Source organism: Phodopus roborovskii, unplaced genomic scaffold (assembly GCF_943737965.1).
Source record: "Phodopus roborovskii unplaced genomic scaffold, PHOROB, whole genome shotgun sequence".
Classification (NCBI taxonomy): domain Eukaryota; kingdom Metazoa; phylum Chordata; class Mammalia; order Rodentia; family Cricetidae; genus Phodopus; species Phodopus roborovskii.
In genome coordinates, this window is record NW_026125577.1 from 2216926 (window position 1) to 2236510 (window position 19585).

Genomic DNA, 19585 nt, shown 5'->3' on the forward strand with positions numbered 1-19585 from the left:
TGGAGAATGTTTGCTATATAGAGTTCCATCCCATTTGGGGACAGCACATCCCAGAGAAGATCTTCTCATAGCAGTGGTAGTGCTATAAGAGGGTAATAGGAACAAGGGGAGGCTTTGTAGAACTGGCCTGATGATGGTCCTTTCTTTCAGCTAAAATTCCATTAAGAGAACAAAGTCAAGGGCCTGGCACTAGTCACCCATGAAGAGGAAATGACAAAAGCTAGGGCCTGCGGCTCAGTGTTTGAGCACTTAACTAGTTTGAGCACTTAATTTGAGTTGTAGCCCAGAGCTGATAGAGAAAGAGTGTAAAAGAGAGGAGAGGTGTTACGAGCAGTTTTCCTGCCAGCCTGGTCCCAGAGCCAAGTCAGTCCCAAAATAACACACAGAGACACTCTATTAGATATAACACTATGGCCAGTTACTAGTATTTCTTATTGGCTAGCTCTGTCTTAAATATTGACTCATTTCTATCAATCTAAGTGTTTTCACATGGTCTTATCTTACCGGAGAGAGGGTCCGGATCTTTTCTCTCATGTCCCACATCTTGACTCTCCCTACTACATCTCCCAGGATCCTCCTTATCTCCTAGTTCCATCTAGCCTCCTTTCCTATCTGCCAACAGTGCTTTATTCATTAACCAATAAGAGAAACATATTTACAGAATGACATCTCCCATCAGAGAGGCTTTGGTAAAGGACTTACTAATGTTGAAGAGAGAAGGGAAGAATCAGGATCAGTAATTCAACTGGCTATGCCATTCATTCACTGTTAACTTTTTTTTTTTTTGTCTTTATGCTTGTCATATACCTTGTCAACAACACTCAGTTAGATTTTTAAATTTTTCTAGGTTGTCTCTGCATTTAAAAAATTTTAATCCTGTGATTACTAGCATGATTAGTGTTATTTATATATCTTTTATTTGTATCTTTTTATAACCTTTTGTATTTGTTCATTTTCATTTTCTGTGTTCTGTTATATTAATGACATTTCTATGTTCAACACTTGCTTACCATTGTTTTGTAATTGAATGTTGTTTCTGAAATTCTAGGGTTTCCCTCTAAATTTCAAACTGTATCTATAAATTTTTTGTTTGGTTTATTTCTTATTTTTATTTTCCTTTTTATCCTGATATGCCTCCCAGACCACTTTAATTCTGTCCTCTATGTTCTATCACTTTGTTGACAATTTTGGTGTTAACGCTTTTAAAAAATAAAATTATACTGCTTTAATTCATTCTTTAAAGGGTCATGCACACCTTTAATTTTAATACTTGAAAGGTAGAGGCAAGAAGATTCTGTGAGTTAGAGGACAGCCAGGGATACATAGTGAGAATATGTCAAAATAGGATCTGCATAGTGGAGAAGCCTAGGAAAAACTCTATTAACTTGGTGACCACAGTTAGCAACCTGAGTAATTAGAGAAGTTGGTAGTATATACCTAACCAAAGAATAGAGAACACCAAATCCCCTCTGTTACATCATTGCCACAAATGTTTAAATAGCTTCAGTTTTGAGTAAATAGCAGAAAAATCCAAACAAAGCAGGCCTTTTCAGACTTAAGTTGTGGATACCTCTCAGAACTATCAAAGTCATGAAAGGTTAGGACTGATTAGAGAAACTGAGGCAATGTGACATCTCAGCACAACACAATGTTAAATTCAACCCTGGAGCATAAAAATGAACAACAGCAGCAAATGAAGCCTATGGATTCAGGGATGGTAGTGCACCAATGGTAATTTTCCATTTTGATAATATTACAGCCACATGGCATGGTAATATTTGAGGGAACCAGATGAATAGCATAAAAATTCTCTGAACTATGTTTACAAGATTTTTTTCTTGTAAATCTGAAATTATTCCAATATGAAAACATACATTAAAATATGATGTCATGAGTGGAAAATTGGATGAGAAGTAGAAAATAACTAAGAATATTCGGTTTGTTTTAGGAGATCTGTATTCATGACTTTTGGCTCTTGGACACTCAGCTTCTTTATTTATAGAAGGAAAAAAATAATTTGCTTTTTTGAGTATCAGATGGGATAATGTTGGCTAAAAAATTCCCATTCATTGGTTATTACTAATTACAATCCCATGTGCCTTTTTATTAGAGAAGATCAGAGGTTTCAGAAATTCTATCTTTTTAACAGTTTTTCTTGCTATGGTGGAGACGGTACTCACCTATTTTGGCTTGTGAGTCTACATGGATAAGAGGCAATGGGAGTCAGGTCCCAGTGGGAGTGATGGAATGAATGTATGGAGGCAAACAAATCTCCTGTCACTTGCACAAATGAGGGGCTCTAAGTGCTTTTCAAATGACACAAAAGAGGGCCCAGGTCTCTTTATAGAAGGAATTCAATAATGCCTGCACAAAGCCCAGTCACACGCATCAATGTATTTCTCATGATGTTTCAGTGTTAATGTTTAAAATAAAAAAGTAATGCTACTATTTGGGAAGAGGTGTACAATAAGTGACATCTGTGTCTGGGTGAGGTGGCCATGAGGTGTCAGTGACACTGTAGAGACTGGCCTCAGAATTCCCTTCAGAGTACAATGAATAGGATTTCTGTTTGGAAGGGCAAAGCCTGAGAGGAGACATGATTGAAATTGCATACAAGCCAAGAAGAGGCAACAAAAGAAAAATGCAATAGGCTTAACAACATTAGCATTAAAACCACAAAGTGCTCAAAAGAAAGGAAGAAAGAAATCTGCACATATACTATGGAGAAATTAAAAGGCAGATGATCAAATGAGAGAAAATGCTTGCCATAAATATAATAAAAGATGACTACACTAACACTATATTACTTAAAAATCAATGAGAAAACCCCTAATGAACTACCAGGAAGAAAAGAGGCCTGTGTGTGTGTGTGTGTGTGTGTGTGTGTGTGTGTGTGTGTGTGTGTGTGTTCACATTGTGCACAATGTGAACGAATACACACAGAGAAAGACACAAGCATGCATGCACATACTGTAAGTGGATAATAAATGTGGGGAAAACCCTTTAATCATATGAGAACATTGTAGAAATACAAGTTAAAAATGATATTGAAATGCTAGTTATAGTCTGCTTCTTTGGCACTGATGTTTTTAAGGAAAATATTCAATACATGGAAGGTGAAGACCAATGTCCCTGGCCTGTGCATACTTGCAGCAGACAATGGCATCACTGCAACCCTCCACAAATTGATTGGGCACACAACATCATGAAGACCATCACCATCAACCACAAAATAACCCAAACCCAAAAGGCCAAAACCAGTTTTTAATCTTTGGCCCTTCTAGGAATTCTAGACTGTTCTGTGTTGTTGTAACAGAACACCACAGGCTGCATAATCTATAAGCTAAAGGAATTTCTCACAGGTCTGGAGGTTGCTGGGGGAGGGGGGTTGAAATAGCAAGGTGGTAACCTGTAACCTGGGCTTTCATGGGATGTTTTCCTACAATGGAAAGTAGCAGGTTTGAAAGAGGGCATGAAAGAGAGATCAGACTGACAGCCTTGAGTCTGTGTTGTTTTATTGTGTCTCATTTGATTTTTATGAAGACTGGCCTCAGTCTCCTATGCTCAAGAGATCTCCCTGCCTCCACATTTGGAGTAGCAGCAGCTGCATATACATGCCACTACACCCTGTTCAAGCCCTTTTCAGTTAACATTAATCTACTCTGGTAATCACGTCACAAAGTTTCCTCCTCTGAACAGTTTCACTGGGGACTTAATGTCTAACACATGGTTTTTGTGGGATATATTCCAACCATCACAGCCCTGGCTTACATGGACAGCATGGAGTGTGCAGAGTCCCTGGGCTGGAGGCCACCTGGCTGGAGACACTAAGATTAGGGAAAGGGAGGCTTTTCTACTACTTGCCATTGGGTGATCATTCTCATCCTTGTAGGTGCCTTCATTAAAGTGATATGCTATGAGCCACAGCCCTGTTCATGACTTCATGACTGCAGAATGGAAATCACCCAGTTTCAATTGTCCAAGTCTACAGCAGCTCTCTGGAGCATCTGTGGCTTGCTGTTTCTCTCACCTTGACAGGATGGATTGTGGCAATCTACATTCAAATGCCAGGTACAGTTCTAGGCACATTTCCTGTATAAATCCATTTAATCCTCAAGCAGTACCCCCAAAGTGCCAACAGTATCACAAATGAGAAAACACAAAGTGATGCTAATGACAATAGCCAGGAAGACAAAGTTATACCCTGAGGTGCCAAGGGCACTCCAGACCACAGGCAGGGTCACAGCAGGTGAAATACAGTAATAATCCAATGTTTTAGAATCATGAAACAGAATGTCTGTCTAGGAATATAGTTCAGTTGGTAGAGGGCTGACTTTGCATTCATGAAGAAGAGTTCAAGCCCCAGGACAGAAAACAATAAAATAAAGTACAATAAAAAGAAGATGTCACACAAGGCCTCTATTGGTTGAATGATAATAATAAATGACAAAAATCCACAGCATCTGTTTGATTTTGCTGTATACTCATTCTAGTGAAGAAATTCTAACTAGGTACAAAATAAAACATTGCTCATTCTCTCGCCCTCCTTCCCACCTTCTTTCCTCTTTTCCTAGTCCCCTTGTGCTTTTTGTTTTTTTATGGTTTGACATAGGCTCTCACTTTGTAGCCTAGGCTGACCCCAGATAGCCTAGGCTGTTTTCAGATACTCAGAAATGCTCTTACCTCAGCCTCCCAAATGCTGGGATTTGGGAGAGCCATCAGACTCTTCCCTTCTCACTGAGCTCATTAAGAACTACAGGGTAAATTGAGAAAAACTACTTTGCTAGCTTTTGCGGTCAGTTTGCTTTACCTATTTTCCAAGTGCAATATTCTATTTTATGTATATTGGTGTTTTTCCTGCATATGCATCTGTGTCTGTACCTGAAGAGGTCAGAAGTCCCCTAGAAACTGGAGCCACCATGTGGATGTTGGGAATTGAACCTGGACCCTCTGCAAGTACAGCCAGTGCTTTTAACTGTTGAGCTATTGATCCAGCAACTCCAAGTACAATAATTATTCATGTTAACCTAAGAGCTTGTTTCCAGCAATGAGAGTTTTATTTGAGCTTGATCCAATTCTTCCCTTCCACCCTGCTCTTAAACTAAAGAAGCTTCATTTAACTTGTTGGTAAGAACAAATGCTTTGCTTTCACATATTTTGGAATGTATTGATGTTTAAAATTAATTAGCATCAGGGATTAATTACAAAGCACTTGGACTAAACAAACACTAATTAAGATGAGAGCCTGACTAAACTTCATTAGAAGATGAGCAAGAGAATGGGCACAGTGAACAGAGCAAGATGGTCATGGCCACAGAGCAGGCAGTGAGCAGGGTATATACTTTCCAGAAAACTGGTTTGTGGAGGGTGTTGTCACCACTAATCTCAAGGAGCCCAGGAACCTGTGTGCCATGTTCTCTCCATAAGGATAACTTTGAGAGGTTTCTCAAAACTCAGAAGAAGACACCAGTGGACTCAATTAGTTTCCATGTGTTTATTTAGTGTTTGCTTGCTGATGGGTTTCCACCTTCAAAGATATTTCAGTCTGTTCCTTAACCTTCCCTAGGAAGCAGAACTCTTCCCTGATGGTATAGCTCCAGCCTTCCTGTTCTCTCAAATAAACAAGCGTAAGGACACATGAGGGAAGGTGAAGGAAGACAGGAGCTAGACCATTAGGGAAGACTTGTCTTGTCTTTGGACATGGCATAATTTCTCTCAGCTATTATTCATCACCATCTCAGTAATTCTTTTGTGGATTAAGTGTGTGTGTGTGTGTGTGTGTGTGTGTGTGTGTTGGAGCCTTAAGCCTCCATGTGATGGCACTTAAAGATGAGTCCTAGGGAGGCAAATAAGTTTAGATGAAGTCATAAGGATGACCATTATAGGATTAGTGTCCTCATAAGGTAGACCAGTTTTCTCTCTCTCCTATGTGTGAATGAAGAGAAAGGATCTTCCACCCAGTTTGTAGGCACTTTGTCTTTTCCTGCCTTCAGAACCATAAGAAATAAATTTCTGTTGTTTAAGCACATGGTCTCTTTTATGACATCCTTAGTTTACAGATATACACTACAGATCAAACATACTATGCCCATCCACACAGACCAGCAGAGCATTGGGACCTCTCTTGCTTCCATTTCATTTTTTTCTTAATAAATGCATGGTGGGTGGGGCAGGGATTGATTTTGTAGGTTTGGAATAACACACAGGGACTTATGCATCTAGTTGGGTTTTCTTCCACTGAACTGCTGCCATCAAATCCATTCCTCTGCCTCATACAACTCACTCAAAGGCTCTTAGATACAGTTTCACCTCTATTACCATCATTGGGTTTAGAACATTTTATCACTTCAGGAAGAGTTCCACACTCATCTTCCACTTCCTTCCATATCAATCCCCAATCAACTTTGTCTCTATAAATTAGCCAGTTGTAACATTTCAAAGCAACACAATCAGACACTATATGGCCTTTGTGGTCATCTTTTGGTTAACAAGGTGTCTTTATGGTTCATCTGTATTGCAGCATAGGCTGGCCCTTTATTTCTTTCCATGGCTAAATAATATTTCAATGTCACACTATTTTTATCTGCACAGGTGTAGAATTTTCTGATTTGTTCCTTTGTTTCCAGTCTTGGTCCTTCCGGTTTGTTCTTCTCCATGAATCTAATCTCCTGGACAAGGTTTATCAGTCCTTGGATGCCTGCCACACCTTTCTTCCATCCTGTTGTGCCTCTGGCAGAGTTGAGGGGCTGCTGACATTGCTTGTTTGTTCTGGATGGTACTGTACTCTCCTATCTGACTGGAACATTCTTCCCTCAGCCTCAGCACAGTGTATCCCTCCATGACCTTTATCACCATCATAACTTACTCTTCTGTGCTCATAGACCCAATGACAGTTCTGCTAGGGCACAAATCACTTCCTATAACAATGGAGTCTTCATGAACTCTTTAAACTCTAGAGCTAAGTTTTATCCCTGTCTAACTTCAGGGACTGGTATGGAGCTTGGAATAAAAGTCAAATAAATGGTCAGATAAAGAAAAGGTCTAATATTTTAGATACTTCTGATAGCCCACAAAATAATAAATAATCTGAAGAACTTCATCTCAGCACATATATGAAAATGGGCTACTAAACACCAGGCTTGTCTGGGATAAAAAAAAAAAAAAAAAACCCCACAAACAATAAACCCAAACTACCAAAAGCACAGCTATTTTATTGGCTGGTTTAATTTACCAACCAAAAATTCACTGGCCACAGTATTTTTCTTTCATATTAATAACTCAACTATCTCAGTAAATGTCTGGTTTAAAGGAAAAATGCTTTTAAATTTCATTAGGCAAACTCAGTGAATTCTGATCATGTAATCCTTGGCCCCATGCATAGCAAATAGATTCTGGGGCCAAAGGAATATGTTGCTACATATTAAACCCAAGGAGCCAAAACAGAGTTTGTCTTTAGGAAGCCTGAGTTGATCCTTGGCCTACTGAGCAGTGTTCTTAACTCATTCTGATATTGAAGTTAATTCCATGGCTTGTGCTAAATGTCATTTGAGTAATTAAAAAGAAACCTTGCTTTTGCAGAAGTCATACTCTCTTTAATATGTAGCAATAATATTGGAATGACCTTTTGGAATTCTGAATTGGTGACTGGATTGTAAAAATTTATAGTTTTGACCAACAGGCTCGTGGGATATGTGAGATTCAAACAGATCCCATCTTCTATATGTGGAAACACATAAGAAGCCTGAATAAACGTAAAGTCCCAAACACCAGGATTTAGTGAAATTTCACAAAACCTATCCAAGTATTTTTCCTCATTTTTGTTTGTTTGTTTTCTCCTGTGCCTATCCCCAATCCACTTAAAGAGAAGATCTTATATGCAGTCTAGTTTGGCTCTTTGAGTTCTGGGGTTACAAGTGTGAATCATCTTACCAGGTACTTGTCTCATTTCTGTTTCCTGGAAGATTACTTGAGTTAGCTAGTTAGATATTATTGTTCTAGTTTTGATTAATAAAGCACTATATATTTCAGCATTACTCTCATGGTGGAGCAATGTGGCATCTGATCCTGATTTGAGGGTTCTGTGGAGTACCTAAGATGATTACCAGGTGCACCTAATTAGGCAGGCCATGAGCCTCAATTTCAGTCTCCTCAGCAGTGCATAGCTGCAGAGCTGTCTGGACAGCCTTCGAGGCTTTCCTGTTGGTGTTGTTTTTCTCTAGAAGTTCCTAGAAGTCTCATCCCATGCAGTCACATTTGAATAACTGCCAAAAAAACAGAGACAACCATCAGCTCTCTCAAATGCTTCCTTTGGGTGAGCCTGCAGAGTGAAGGCTCACAGGCAGTGAAAAGCTAATGAGTTTCTGTAAACAATTTTGTTTTCAGAGCCTTAACCAAGAGGGAAACTTGCCTGTTGTCAAATGATCTCTGACTGACTATGAACCATGAGGCCACTGAAAAATCCTAGACTGTCAAAATCACCATGGTACTCAACTTCTCAAAACTGTTTCCCACATACCATGACACAAGCAAAGACTGTTCAAGGAAATGATTCCATTGATGACATAGAACCTTATTCTCATATATACAGCTATACAGAAACCTGTAGTCAGGGAGTTAAAACATCTACAAACTACCTTCAGACTTGGGGTTGATGTTTAAATGTGACTGCATGGGATGAACTTTTGAGAACTTGGAGAGGGAATGAACATGAGAAGGAGAACTGATAATGCTGAGCAGAAAGCGCTGCCTCTGGGCACAGCTGTATCCTGCAGCTCATGCTCTGATGATTTAGATGAGATTTGAAATCATCTTGTCTTCCCCATGGAAGGGCCATGGTCTGGGAGCAAAGGCGACTTTCCAAAATTAAGATGACTATAAGATTAAATACCAAATTTACCCAGATGGCCTCTTTAAAACCTAATCAAGCAGTCAAGAGATATGTAATCCCTCAGTGGTTTTTGCTTGAATATAATGCAATACCCTTCTGAAGAAAATAATGAAATCCAAAATTCTTAAATATACCCTCTGTGGTATGTCTATGTCACTGCACAATTTTTTAAAATATAGATATGATTGACACAGGAAAATGTTATCTGAACATGACAAAAAGGCAGAATATCCAATTGCACCAGACTGAGCAACAACTCCATTTTGGAATTAGAAGACAAGGTCCATAACATAACCTTAAAATATGATAAAACATCTACATGTAGCTAGATAGCATATAGATAGATAACCACAATGTGAAAACTGAAATTCAAAGAAAAGAACCAGCAGAGGTTCTGGAGATGAAAGAATAATAGCTGAACCAAATATGTAAAGCAAATGCATTGAACAGGATTGGCATGTGTTGCACATGACAGATTTATCAGTTTGGGAGGCATGTTGACTGTAATTGTATTGAAGGGTAGAGAACAGACAGGAATATTATTGAAGAGGATATTAGTGACCTCTGGGGTAGCATCAAATGACCAGAATGCATACAAGTAGAATCTCTAAGTAGAAAAAAAAGAAGTAAAAATCATTAAAATACTCCACTTTTAAGAAATAACAAGAAAACAAAAACTCAGGAATCCTCAGTAGAATAGATTTAAAGAAAAATACATTTAGGAACATCAGGCCAAACTGCTTAAATTTCATGCTGAGGGGCAAAAGGGAACAATATATGCAAAAAAAACTATGATAAAAAATTAGCCTGGAAATATCATCAGAGATACTGGACACAAGCAGACACACAGCTAAAGTAATGGAAAAAAAAGCTATCTAGAGTTTAAGTCACATTAAAACGAAAGCAAAGTAAAAAATGAATGCTGACAAGCAACCGAGAAAATGTGTCTCCAGAACATGGAAATGCTCAAGAGAGTTCCTCTAAAGTGGGATGATGCAATGTTCTTTTCTTTCTTTCAAAAAGACTTACTTTCTAACGTGTATATCTGTGGCATGTACATATGAGCACAGGGGCCTGCAGTTGCCAGGAAAGAAAGTTGGATCCCCTGGACCTGAAGTTACAGGTGGTTGTGATTTGCCTGGACATGGGATACAAACTCAGATCCCCTAGAAGAGCAGCACACAGGTACTTATCCACTGAGTCATCTCTCCTGCCAAGTTTAAAAGTATATATTTATTGTAAAGTGTATGAACGTTTTTGTCTACCTGTTTGTATGTGTGCCTCATGCATGCAGTGCCATTGAAGGGCAGAAAAGGGTGTTAGATCCCCTAGAACTGGATTCACAGACAATTGTGAGCTACCATGTGGGTTCTGGGACTCGAACTTGGGTCCACTGCTGAATCATCTCTCTGGCCCTGAGACCTGAATTTTCAGGAAGACAGGAAATACTAAGTATATGACTTTTCCACAAGTTATTTCATAGATGACTGACTGCTTAAGCAAAAGTCAAGTATCTAGGAATTTCCATATTGAAGGAATAAAAACGTATTTACAAAGACTAGATGTAAACACCCTGACTGTGATTTCCTACTAGCTCTGTACAATATCACCATCAGTGCAACTGGCTAAAAAAATATAGCCCCATGTCAACAAAGAACGCCATTCAAAAAATTGCCACCAGGTTTATTCAAGCAAATAACAAATGAAACCAAAACAACAATAAAAAATCTTTCCATAAAGTAAATTGCAGGTGAAATTTACTTTGTGAATTTAATTTAAAACAATAAAAGCAATGAATAAATATCATAATTGTTCAAATTTTTATAAATAATAGGGAATCATTTTGAATGCTTTGAGATGTGTGTATGTGTGTATGTTGTGCTGTGTATCTGAAATTCATTCTTTAACATTCCAACCTATGGATTTTACAGTTTACCTTTTGTAGCCCTTGGTGTTAGACTGGTATGTGTATATATTCAAGAGTATAATGTTTAGGCCATCGGACAGAGGTACACACCTAACTTTACAAGCTGAACTGAGCTGTGGTTTGGTTGTATTCCTGTTAAAAACCCACAATGTTTATTGTCTATATAAGGAAGGATTCAGGTGATGTCAACTCTAAGAGCTTTGTGTTATCATATTATATAATTTTATCAATTGTATTTGTCCTGGTATCTTCATTAACTTCATTTGAAAATATTATCAAGTTTGCAAAGTGTTGCAAAAACAAAAATAATACATACCTTCATATGCCTTTTCTTGGGTTCACCTTGGTTGACTTTTATCCAATTTTCTTTATCACTTATGCTATCTTTAAACAGGTGTGGGTAAGTTACACATACTGGCTCTTTATCTCCAAATCATTCAGAGTGTGTTTCATGAGAATAGAGATGTGTTCTGGGGCCAGCAAGATGGTTCAGCAGGGAAAGAAGATTACCCTTAAGCTTGGAAACTTGATTTTACCCCCTAAGACCCGGAGGGTGGAAGGAGAGATCCTAGTCCTTCATTTTGTTCTCTATTCTCCATCCATTTGCACATATGTGTGGCATGTATGAGCACACACACACTAAATAAATATATGTAATTTAAAAAAATAGAGATGTAGGACAACCATCAACTTTGTAAGTTTATATAAGTATAAAATTTTCATCTAATACCCAATGTTTTCTGGGCCTTTGGCCCTTCAGTGCAGGATCCATCCCATGGTCATCAATGACAGTGAGTTGTGATGTGTCTTCATCTTCTGTGAATTTGGAAGTTCTCATGATGTTTCTGGTATTTTTGTAATAATTGCATTACCAAAAGGTCCTCCTTAATGGCCTTTAATATGAAATTTCTTAGTTGACAGAGTGCTGAAGTGACAGGTGTGCAGCTCCCAAGTCCAGCTCTGAACTCAATCCCGCTGTACTAAACAATAAAACACACTAAGTGTCTTCACTTTGTTCCCTGATGCCTCTTCTCACCTTTCTGTCCAAGTGCTCTGGTAGCTGTACTCTAACAAATAAAAGAAATAAATTACAAGGTCAGCGTCAATGACACAAGCTTTTGTTTGTTAGCTTGCTTTGTATTGTTAGCTACCAGGCACGTCTGCACTTCTGTCCTTACCTTATTTTTTAAATGATTTATATTTGTTTTATTTTATATTTATGAGTGTTTTCCATGAATGTATGTATATATGTATGTGCACTATGTGTCTGGTGCCCTCAGAATTCAGAAGAGTGCATTGGACTCCCTGAACTGGGATTAAAGAGTAGTTATGAGCTACCATTTGAATACTGGGATCCGAACCTAGTCCTCTGCAAGAGCAGCAAGTGCTCTTAATTGTTGAAGTACTTGTGATTGAATTCCAGTAGTGACTGAACCCAGCTCTACTAGTAGCCCTCTTTTATGCAGCCCTGCCCAAGGAGTCTGTGAACTCGCCCCCACCCCCCCACTGTTCAGTGGTTTCAAAGCCACACATATGGAAAAGCTAACCTGTCTGTCTCAGCAGCCATCCCCTGTGTAGGCAACTCTGCCACTCTCCACAGGGGGCAATCTCACACTGGCTAGTTCCTGAATCGCTCCTACACAGCATCCATTGTTAGCACTTGAGTTCACCTCAAGTTTTCCCTGGGAGGTGAGAAAGCAACCCCAGAGGAAGCCAGCTCATCTTTCTACAAAAAAACAAAAACAAATAAACTCTGCAAAAATGTCTGCATGTAGAGCAAACATCTTTCTTTTCTGCTTTAGATAGACATTTGCTCCCTCTTCTGCCTTCTCATGGAGTTAGACATTCCAGTTAAAGCATTGTCCCTTTGGATTGGCATTATCAATTTCCTTTTTCCTGAAGCACGGTGCTCACTATATCCCATGTGCTCTAGAATATCCTGTCTCAGAAACAGTAGTTGCAATATTTCCCCACCCTACTTTGACATTCTCACCTAAATGCACTGTCACCCTTTGTCGCCCTTCACAAAAATCTTCGGGAAGTTCATATGCTTTCTCATTTTCTCCTTTACCTCCTCATGTGGGTTTCAGTTCTCTACGGACATGCCTCTGCGGAGAACACTGAGAACCTCCATTGGGGATGGTGGGTGGCCCCTATTATTGCTCATCTCTTACTTGGTTTTTCCATCCAAATCCTGTAGGTGGCCTGCATGTAACCATATCTATTTGAGGCACACTCCCTAGTTTTGATCCTAGTGATTCCTACTCCATTTTTTACTGGCATTTCCTCCTTCGCCCCTCTGTGCCCACAGGACTTGCTTTGTGGGTCCTTTTCTTCTCTTTGTTGCTTTCTTTTGTTTGGGGGGGGGGAGAAGACACCACTCATAACATAATGGCGTCCAACTCAGACCTAAGAACTTCCACTTAAAACTTAACAAAAGCTTAAAAAATTGTTTTAAAAACAAAAGAACAGAGACAAGCAAGTTTTCTTGGTAGCAATATTTTTCTCAGTTGGGCTCTGCTTTGCTAGAGACAAGCAGAGATTTGTGCGGCTCCTTTAAGGGAGATTTCCTGACTCAGCATAAGTGGCAAAAAAACCTCAAGGCTTTAAAGAGCTCTGCTAACAGCTTAATGGTATTTAGGAGAGCTGGCAATGGCAGTGACCACATCTACAACATGTTGCTGGATGGCAGCATAGACCAAGGCAGTGGATAGACCATGGCTAATACAGCTGTGGCTTTCATTTTAGCAATGTTGTTGTTTACCAGATAAAAGACTTGTGGCTACAAAAAGATAAAGACTTACAGTAAAGACAGATTCAGATTAAGAAAAACTTCTAAAGGTTTACAGTGTATTTTAAAATATATGTAGGCTTGGGAGAGAAAAAGAAGCAGGATAAAATGGTTTAAAAAAGAAAAAAAAGAAGTAGAGTAACTGCGTGTGGCGGCACACGCCTTTAATTCCAGCACTCCAGAGACAGAGGCAAGCAGATCTCTGTGATTTCAAAGTAAACCTGGTATACAGAGTTAATTCCAGGACAGATAAAAGTTACACAGAGAAACCCTGTCTCAAAAAATGAAAAAACAGAAATAGAAGAAATAGAGTAATAAAAAAGCCACATAAAGATGGAAAGCACAGAGAGAACCTGGATACTGTATGGTATTATATTGTCTGTGTATTGTTTGACTGCTGAGGAAATAACAACTGTTAAAAGAAATGCTGCTGGATTAATTCAATTTATATATTTTAAAAATGCTTTAACTTCAAAATTTAAGTCTAAGGACAAGTTACTGGGGAAAAGGATTTCTATTTTTGTTTCCACAGAAAATGAAAAGCTGTGGATTCCTTCCAGACTAATGTGGTTTGATCAAGCCAGACCCCCTGAAACAGTGGGACAAGCCAGCCTTGCAGACTACAGCCAGGATTTCTTCATCTTCTTAGGATCCCCTATGACAGTGCCTCCTACCGGCAGGAAGTAGTTTGGAAAGAACGATGCCCAAATTCCAAAATATTGTTTATAAATGTTTTATTTTTTCACTTAAATGGGGTTAGTTATAAATGGTTAATTACCACAACCAATCTTTTTAAAGGTAAATAGGGGATTATGGTATAGAATTGTATACTTTGTTTTGGAATGGATTTTCATTTATTGATACAATTTAAGGTCAATTTTGTGATATGTATATTTCTCCTCTTGTTTAGGTATTGTGTTTATATAGCTCATTTAGAAATGTAATGTATAATTTAACACAGATTATAGATAATTACCTATGATAGTGAAAACTTAGAGTTAAGTTAGTTAGGAGTTCTAGATATACAGAGATATATTTGAGATGAATAGGCATTCTTCAAACCTTTCAAAGATGTACAGAATATGGCATTTAAAAAGGTTTAGGGATTTTCTTGACAGTGAGATATAAAGGCAACACCACCTGTGTCAAAAAGGAATATGGACATTGAAGAAACATGTGATGAAGTTTGCTTTCAATATGGCAACACTAGCCATTTGGGGAAGATTCTGCTCTTAAAGAGAAAAATGACGGACAAACTGTCAATACAGGTGGGCAGTTTAAAGTTTCCTGCTTTGCTGAGGAGTCTGCCAGACACACTTTGGCCTATAGGCTGAAGATGGAACATTACAGAAGAACTTCAGGTGACTGACCAGGCAAGATGTCTCTGTCATTTCTAGAGTTTATATATTATCCTTCTGTGGTCTTTGATGGAGTTGAAGACAAATAGTTATGGTTATAGTTTTCCTTAGTTAGGATTAAAGATAAATACATATAGGACTCACAAAGATAGGATAGATGATGGAATAATTTCTTTAAATTTTGCTAAATGTTAATGAACTAAATATTGTTAACTGTGATTCTTATTTGATAACTGTTGTGTTATATATTTTGCTATGCTAAGATTAAAACCCTTCTTTTATTTTAGACAGAAAAGAGGAGATGATGGGAGATGTCATTCTGTAAATATGTTTCTCGTATTGGTTAATGAATAAAGCCAATAGGAAAGCAAGACAGGCGGGACTAGGAGGAGAGAGGAAGTAGTAGGGAGGAGATCCAAGATGGAGGATAGAGAGAAGAATACCAGCCCCTCTCTCTGGTAAGATAAGACCACGTGGAAGTACTTAGATGAATAGAAATGGGTTAATAATTAAGACAGAAACTGGTAACTGGCCTACAGCATTATATCAAATACAGAGTCTCTGTGTGTTATTTGGCATGGTGGTGGGACCAGTCTAGACTGGCCAGCAGGAAAAACCTTACTGCTAAAAAACTCCTGTGGTTTTCTTTCACCCAGTAACATCAGTTACTTCTTTTCTGTGGGACAGGATCTCTATCTCAGAGCAAGCAGGCTTCTGATTCCAGTGTGGTGGTGTTAGACTAAGAGTTCTTGCTTTCTGCCCCAATGGGTGGGCGTCCTTGCTGATTAATAGGTAGATGATGGAAACCAAGTTTAAAAAGAAGAAATGTTATTTGTAATGACTATTACTTATCATTGAAAAGGATTAAGACAACAAAAGGAGATCAAGGGGATACAAATAGGAAAGGAAGAAGTCAAACTGTCTCTATTTGCAGATGATATGATAGTTTACATAAGCGACCCAATAAACTCTACAAGGGAACTCCTACAGCTGATAAACCACCTTCAGCAAACTAGCAGGATACAAGATAAACTCAAAAAAAAAAATCAGTAGATCTCCTTTATTCAGACGACAAAGAGGCCGAGAAAGCAATCAGAGAAACATCACCCTTTACAATAGCCACAAACAACATAAAGTATCTTGGGATAACACTTACCAGACCTATATAATAAGAATTTTATGACTTTAAAAAAAGAAATTAAAGAAGATACCAGAAAATGGAAAGATCTCCCATGGAAAGGTAGGATAAATATAGTAAAAATGGCAATCTTGCCAAAAGCAATCTACAGATTCAATGCAATCCCCATTAAAATCCCACCACAATTCTTCACTGACCTTGAAATGATAATAATCAACTTTATATGGAAAAACAAAAGACCCAGGATAGCCAAAACAACCCTATACAATAAAAGAACTTCAGGAGGCATCACCATCCCTGACTTTAAGCTCTACTACAGAGCTATAGTTCTGAAAACAGCCTGGTAGTTCTGAAAATAGACAGGTAGACCAATGGAATGGAATAGAAAATCCTGATATAAATGCCTTATGAACATCTGATTTTCGACAAAACAGCTAAGAGAATACAATGGGGGGAGGAAAGCATCTTCAACAAATGATGCTGGAACAACTGGATGTTGGTGTGTAGAAGACTGCAGATAGACCCATGTCTATTGCATGCAAAACTCAAGTCCAAATGGATCAAAGACCTCAACATAAATCCAGCCACACTGAACCTCTTAGAAGAGAAAGTAGGAGGTACCCTTGAACAAATTGGTATAGGAGACTGCTTCCTGAACATAACTCCAGGAGCACAGACACTAAGATCAACAATTAATAAATGGGACCTCCTCAAACTTAGAAAAGGATTTCTTATAGTACCTTAATTTATGATTTCAGCATAGGCAAGGTCATTGCCTACCACACAGTCAAATACATTGCAGTTTGTTTTAGTTTCAAACTTCCTGACTCAAAATTTAAGAGTGAGGTCAAGCCAACCAGAGTGCAGATTCTTCGTGTGTGGTCCATCTTGCCTCTTGCCCTAATTTTGTAACTGCAAACACTTTAAAAGGAAAAAATAGCTCTCGTTAGGGCAGAATGAAGCAAGTAGTAAAAGTATGGTGCATCTATGCAGTGTTTGACAAATGCACATTTCTAGTCATTATCCTGTGTGGGTCAGAGCAGTTCTCTATGGTGAGAAACCCTGCAGATAAAATAGGAAATTACCCAAGTGCATATGAGAATGTAGAAGTAGAAGCTATGCCTTTTGAGAACACACTAAGGAAAAAGACTAATTTAATCTGTTTAACTCCTGGGTCAGGCAAAATTGTAACCATCTGTAAGAACCATTTGCTGATAATGAAGATGATGATGATGATAATGAAGGGTCTGCAAGATGGCTCAATGGATAAAGGATGACAAAGCTGATGACGTGAGTTTCATTACCTGGACCCATGTGGTAGAAGTTGAGAACAGATTTCAGTTCCTGAAGTTGTCTTCTGACCTCCATTTGTGTACTTGCACAGGTGTGCAACCCTCATAAAAAATAAATAAATATTGAAATTAACAACAACAATAATATTAGACTTTCTTTATCAAGTGTCCTAGGACCTACAAAATTTAGGTTGTTGCTTACTCTCATCTTTTTGGACAATTGGTTTACCTTCTGACTCAGTACATGACTTTTAAACTTTTATTAAAGTTTCCCTTCCTGGTGCCATAATCATTATGGCATAATGAAATTATTATTGCCCTCCCTTGGGTACTCTCCTGAGGCCAAAGGAGGCACAACCACTTTCCTAGGCCTCCCTGACTCCAGACATGCCCAGATGCTTGGCTGCTGTTCTGGAAACTGCTACTGAAGTGCTCATACATGGAAACTGTAGGCACATTTGAGAACAGCTATCAATGTGAGTCGTCTTGAGATTGGTAAAATTTTGGGGACCTAGAAAGGATAGTGCTGTCTGATTTTGAGAATTTTGTGTCTGGTGTTGAGGATATTGCTCAGAGGTACTGCATAGCAAGACAGGCCACTTGGTTCTACCTCCAACACCATGTTATGCCTGTTTCTCAATTGCCCCTGTGGATGAGAAGTGAAATATAGCCTGCTCTTAAGTAAGTGTTGAGACCATACTATGTTCTGTCACGTTACTCTGTGACTGTTTTGTTTGCAAATACAGAGACAGATGACCATGTACCTTGTAGATACCTGTCCAACACCACCGACAAAGCAAAGACTGATAAATAGCTTACTCCTAAAATTAAAAGGATCCTTCTCTATAAAAATATCAAAGTAGGTTGGGACCACATAGTGCTCAAGTGTACTAACACCAGATTCAAGAACTCATGGACCATAACGGACTGAGGAGGAGTCTAATGCCCTCACTAAAGCCTCCTAAAGCAGAATAGTCTAACCCTACAAAGAGACAGCCAGACCCTGTCATCTGACCACATAGTGTGTATATCAAGGGGATTGAGAGGAGGTCAACTCCTGTGTGCCTCAGGAGCTTCAGTGTAAGTCATCAGTTCCCACTGGTGACAGGCCTTACTCAAATGGCCACCTGTCCATCTATCCACCTGCCTACCTCTCCACCTACCCATCTGTCCACTTGTCCATCTGTCCTCACTTCACCTGGACTTCACCTCCACCAACCCAATCCTACACCTTCCCTCTATAATTCAATTCCACCCTGAGGCTCAGCTCTGTTCTGACTTCTTGAATTGTCTCTGCAGTGGCATCAATAGGGTTTGCTATCCAAGTGCTCTCTCCACCCAGGGTAAATATTTGAGCTGGCCCAACAGCAGCTGGGAGACAGGGTTAGAAAGGAGCTGTGAGTTTACATAATCTAGGGGTTCAGGCTTGAATAAATGAAGAGAGGAGGACAGAAATTGGGGCCTCCTGAAGGTAACTGGGTTACCAGCACACAGACAGACTTCTTGCAGGATCTGGACCTCAGAGGGAGGAAGGTGGATCAGGAAGTGGTCCACTCCCTGAGGTAACAAAAGACCCTCTTGGTTTAGTTTCTGGATAAAGATGTCTATTTTAAGATTTTGCAATCTAAGAACCTGAAATCATGTAAGTTTGGAGTCCAAATTACACTACCTCCACTCAAGAGAATCCCAAGGTAGGGAATCAACAAACATAGTCTCTGAGCCAGAGGCCTTGGGCATTTAGCAGGGGGAAAAGAAAATACAGAAGTGTGCCTTGTGGGGAACACTCTAGGGACCGCCCAGGCCAGCAGCTGGCCAAGTCTCCTACAGTTGAGTACAGAGTCCACATGTCAAGATCACTTTCTTCTACTTCACAGACTCCCTCAGTAGCAAGTTGCTTCATTTTCCAAAAACCTGAGAAGATTCCAATTTATTCTTCTCACTTCCATCTTTACAGTCTTTCTGCCAGCCAAGAAATCCTGTTGCTACAGTGTAAGCTGACAAGTCTGAACCAGTGAGGATTATTTCTGAGTAGAACTCACTGAGTTCTTACACTGAATAATGCTGAAATTAATCTACAACTCTGTAAACAGGGTTTTGTTTTGCTCTTTATGTCTTCTGTGTGACTGGCATTTTGAGATTTATCCAGCTCACCCATTTCTGTTGTTAAAGGCACTTGTGTTTTTAGTCTCCCT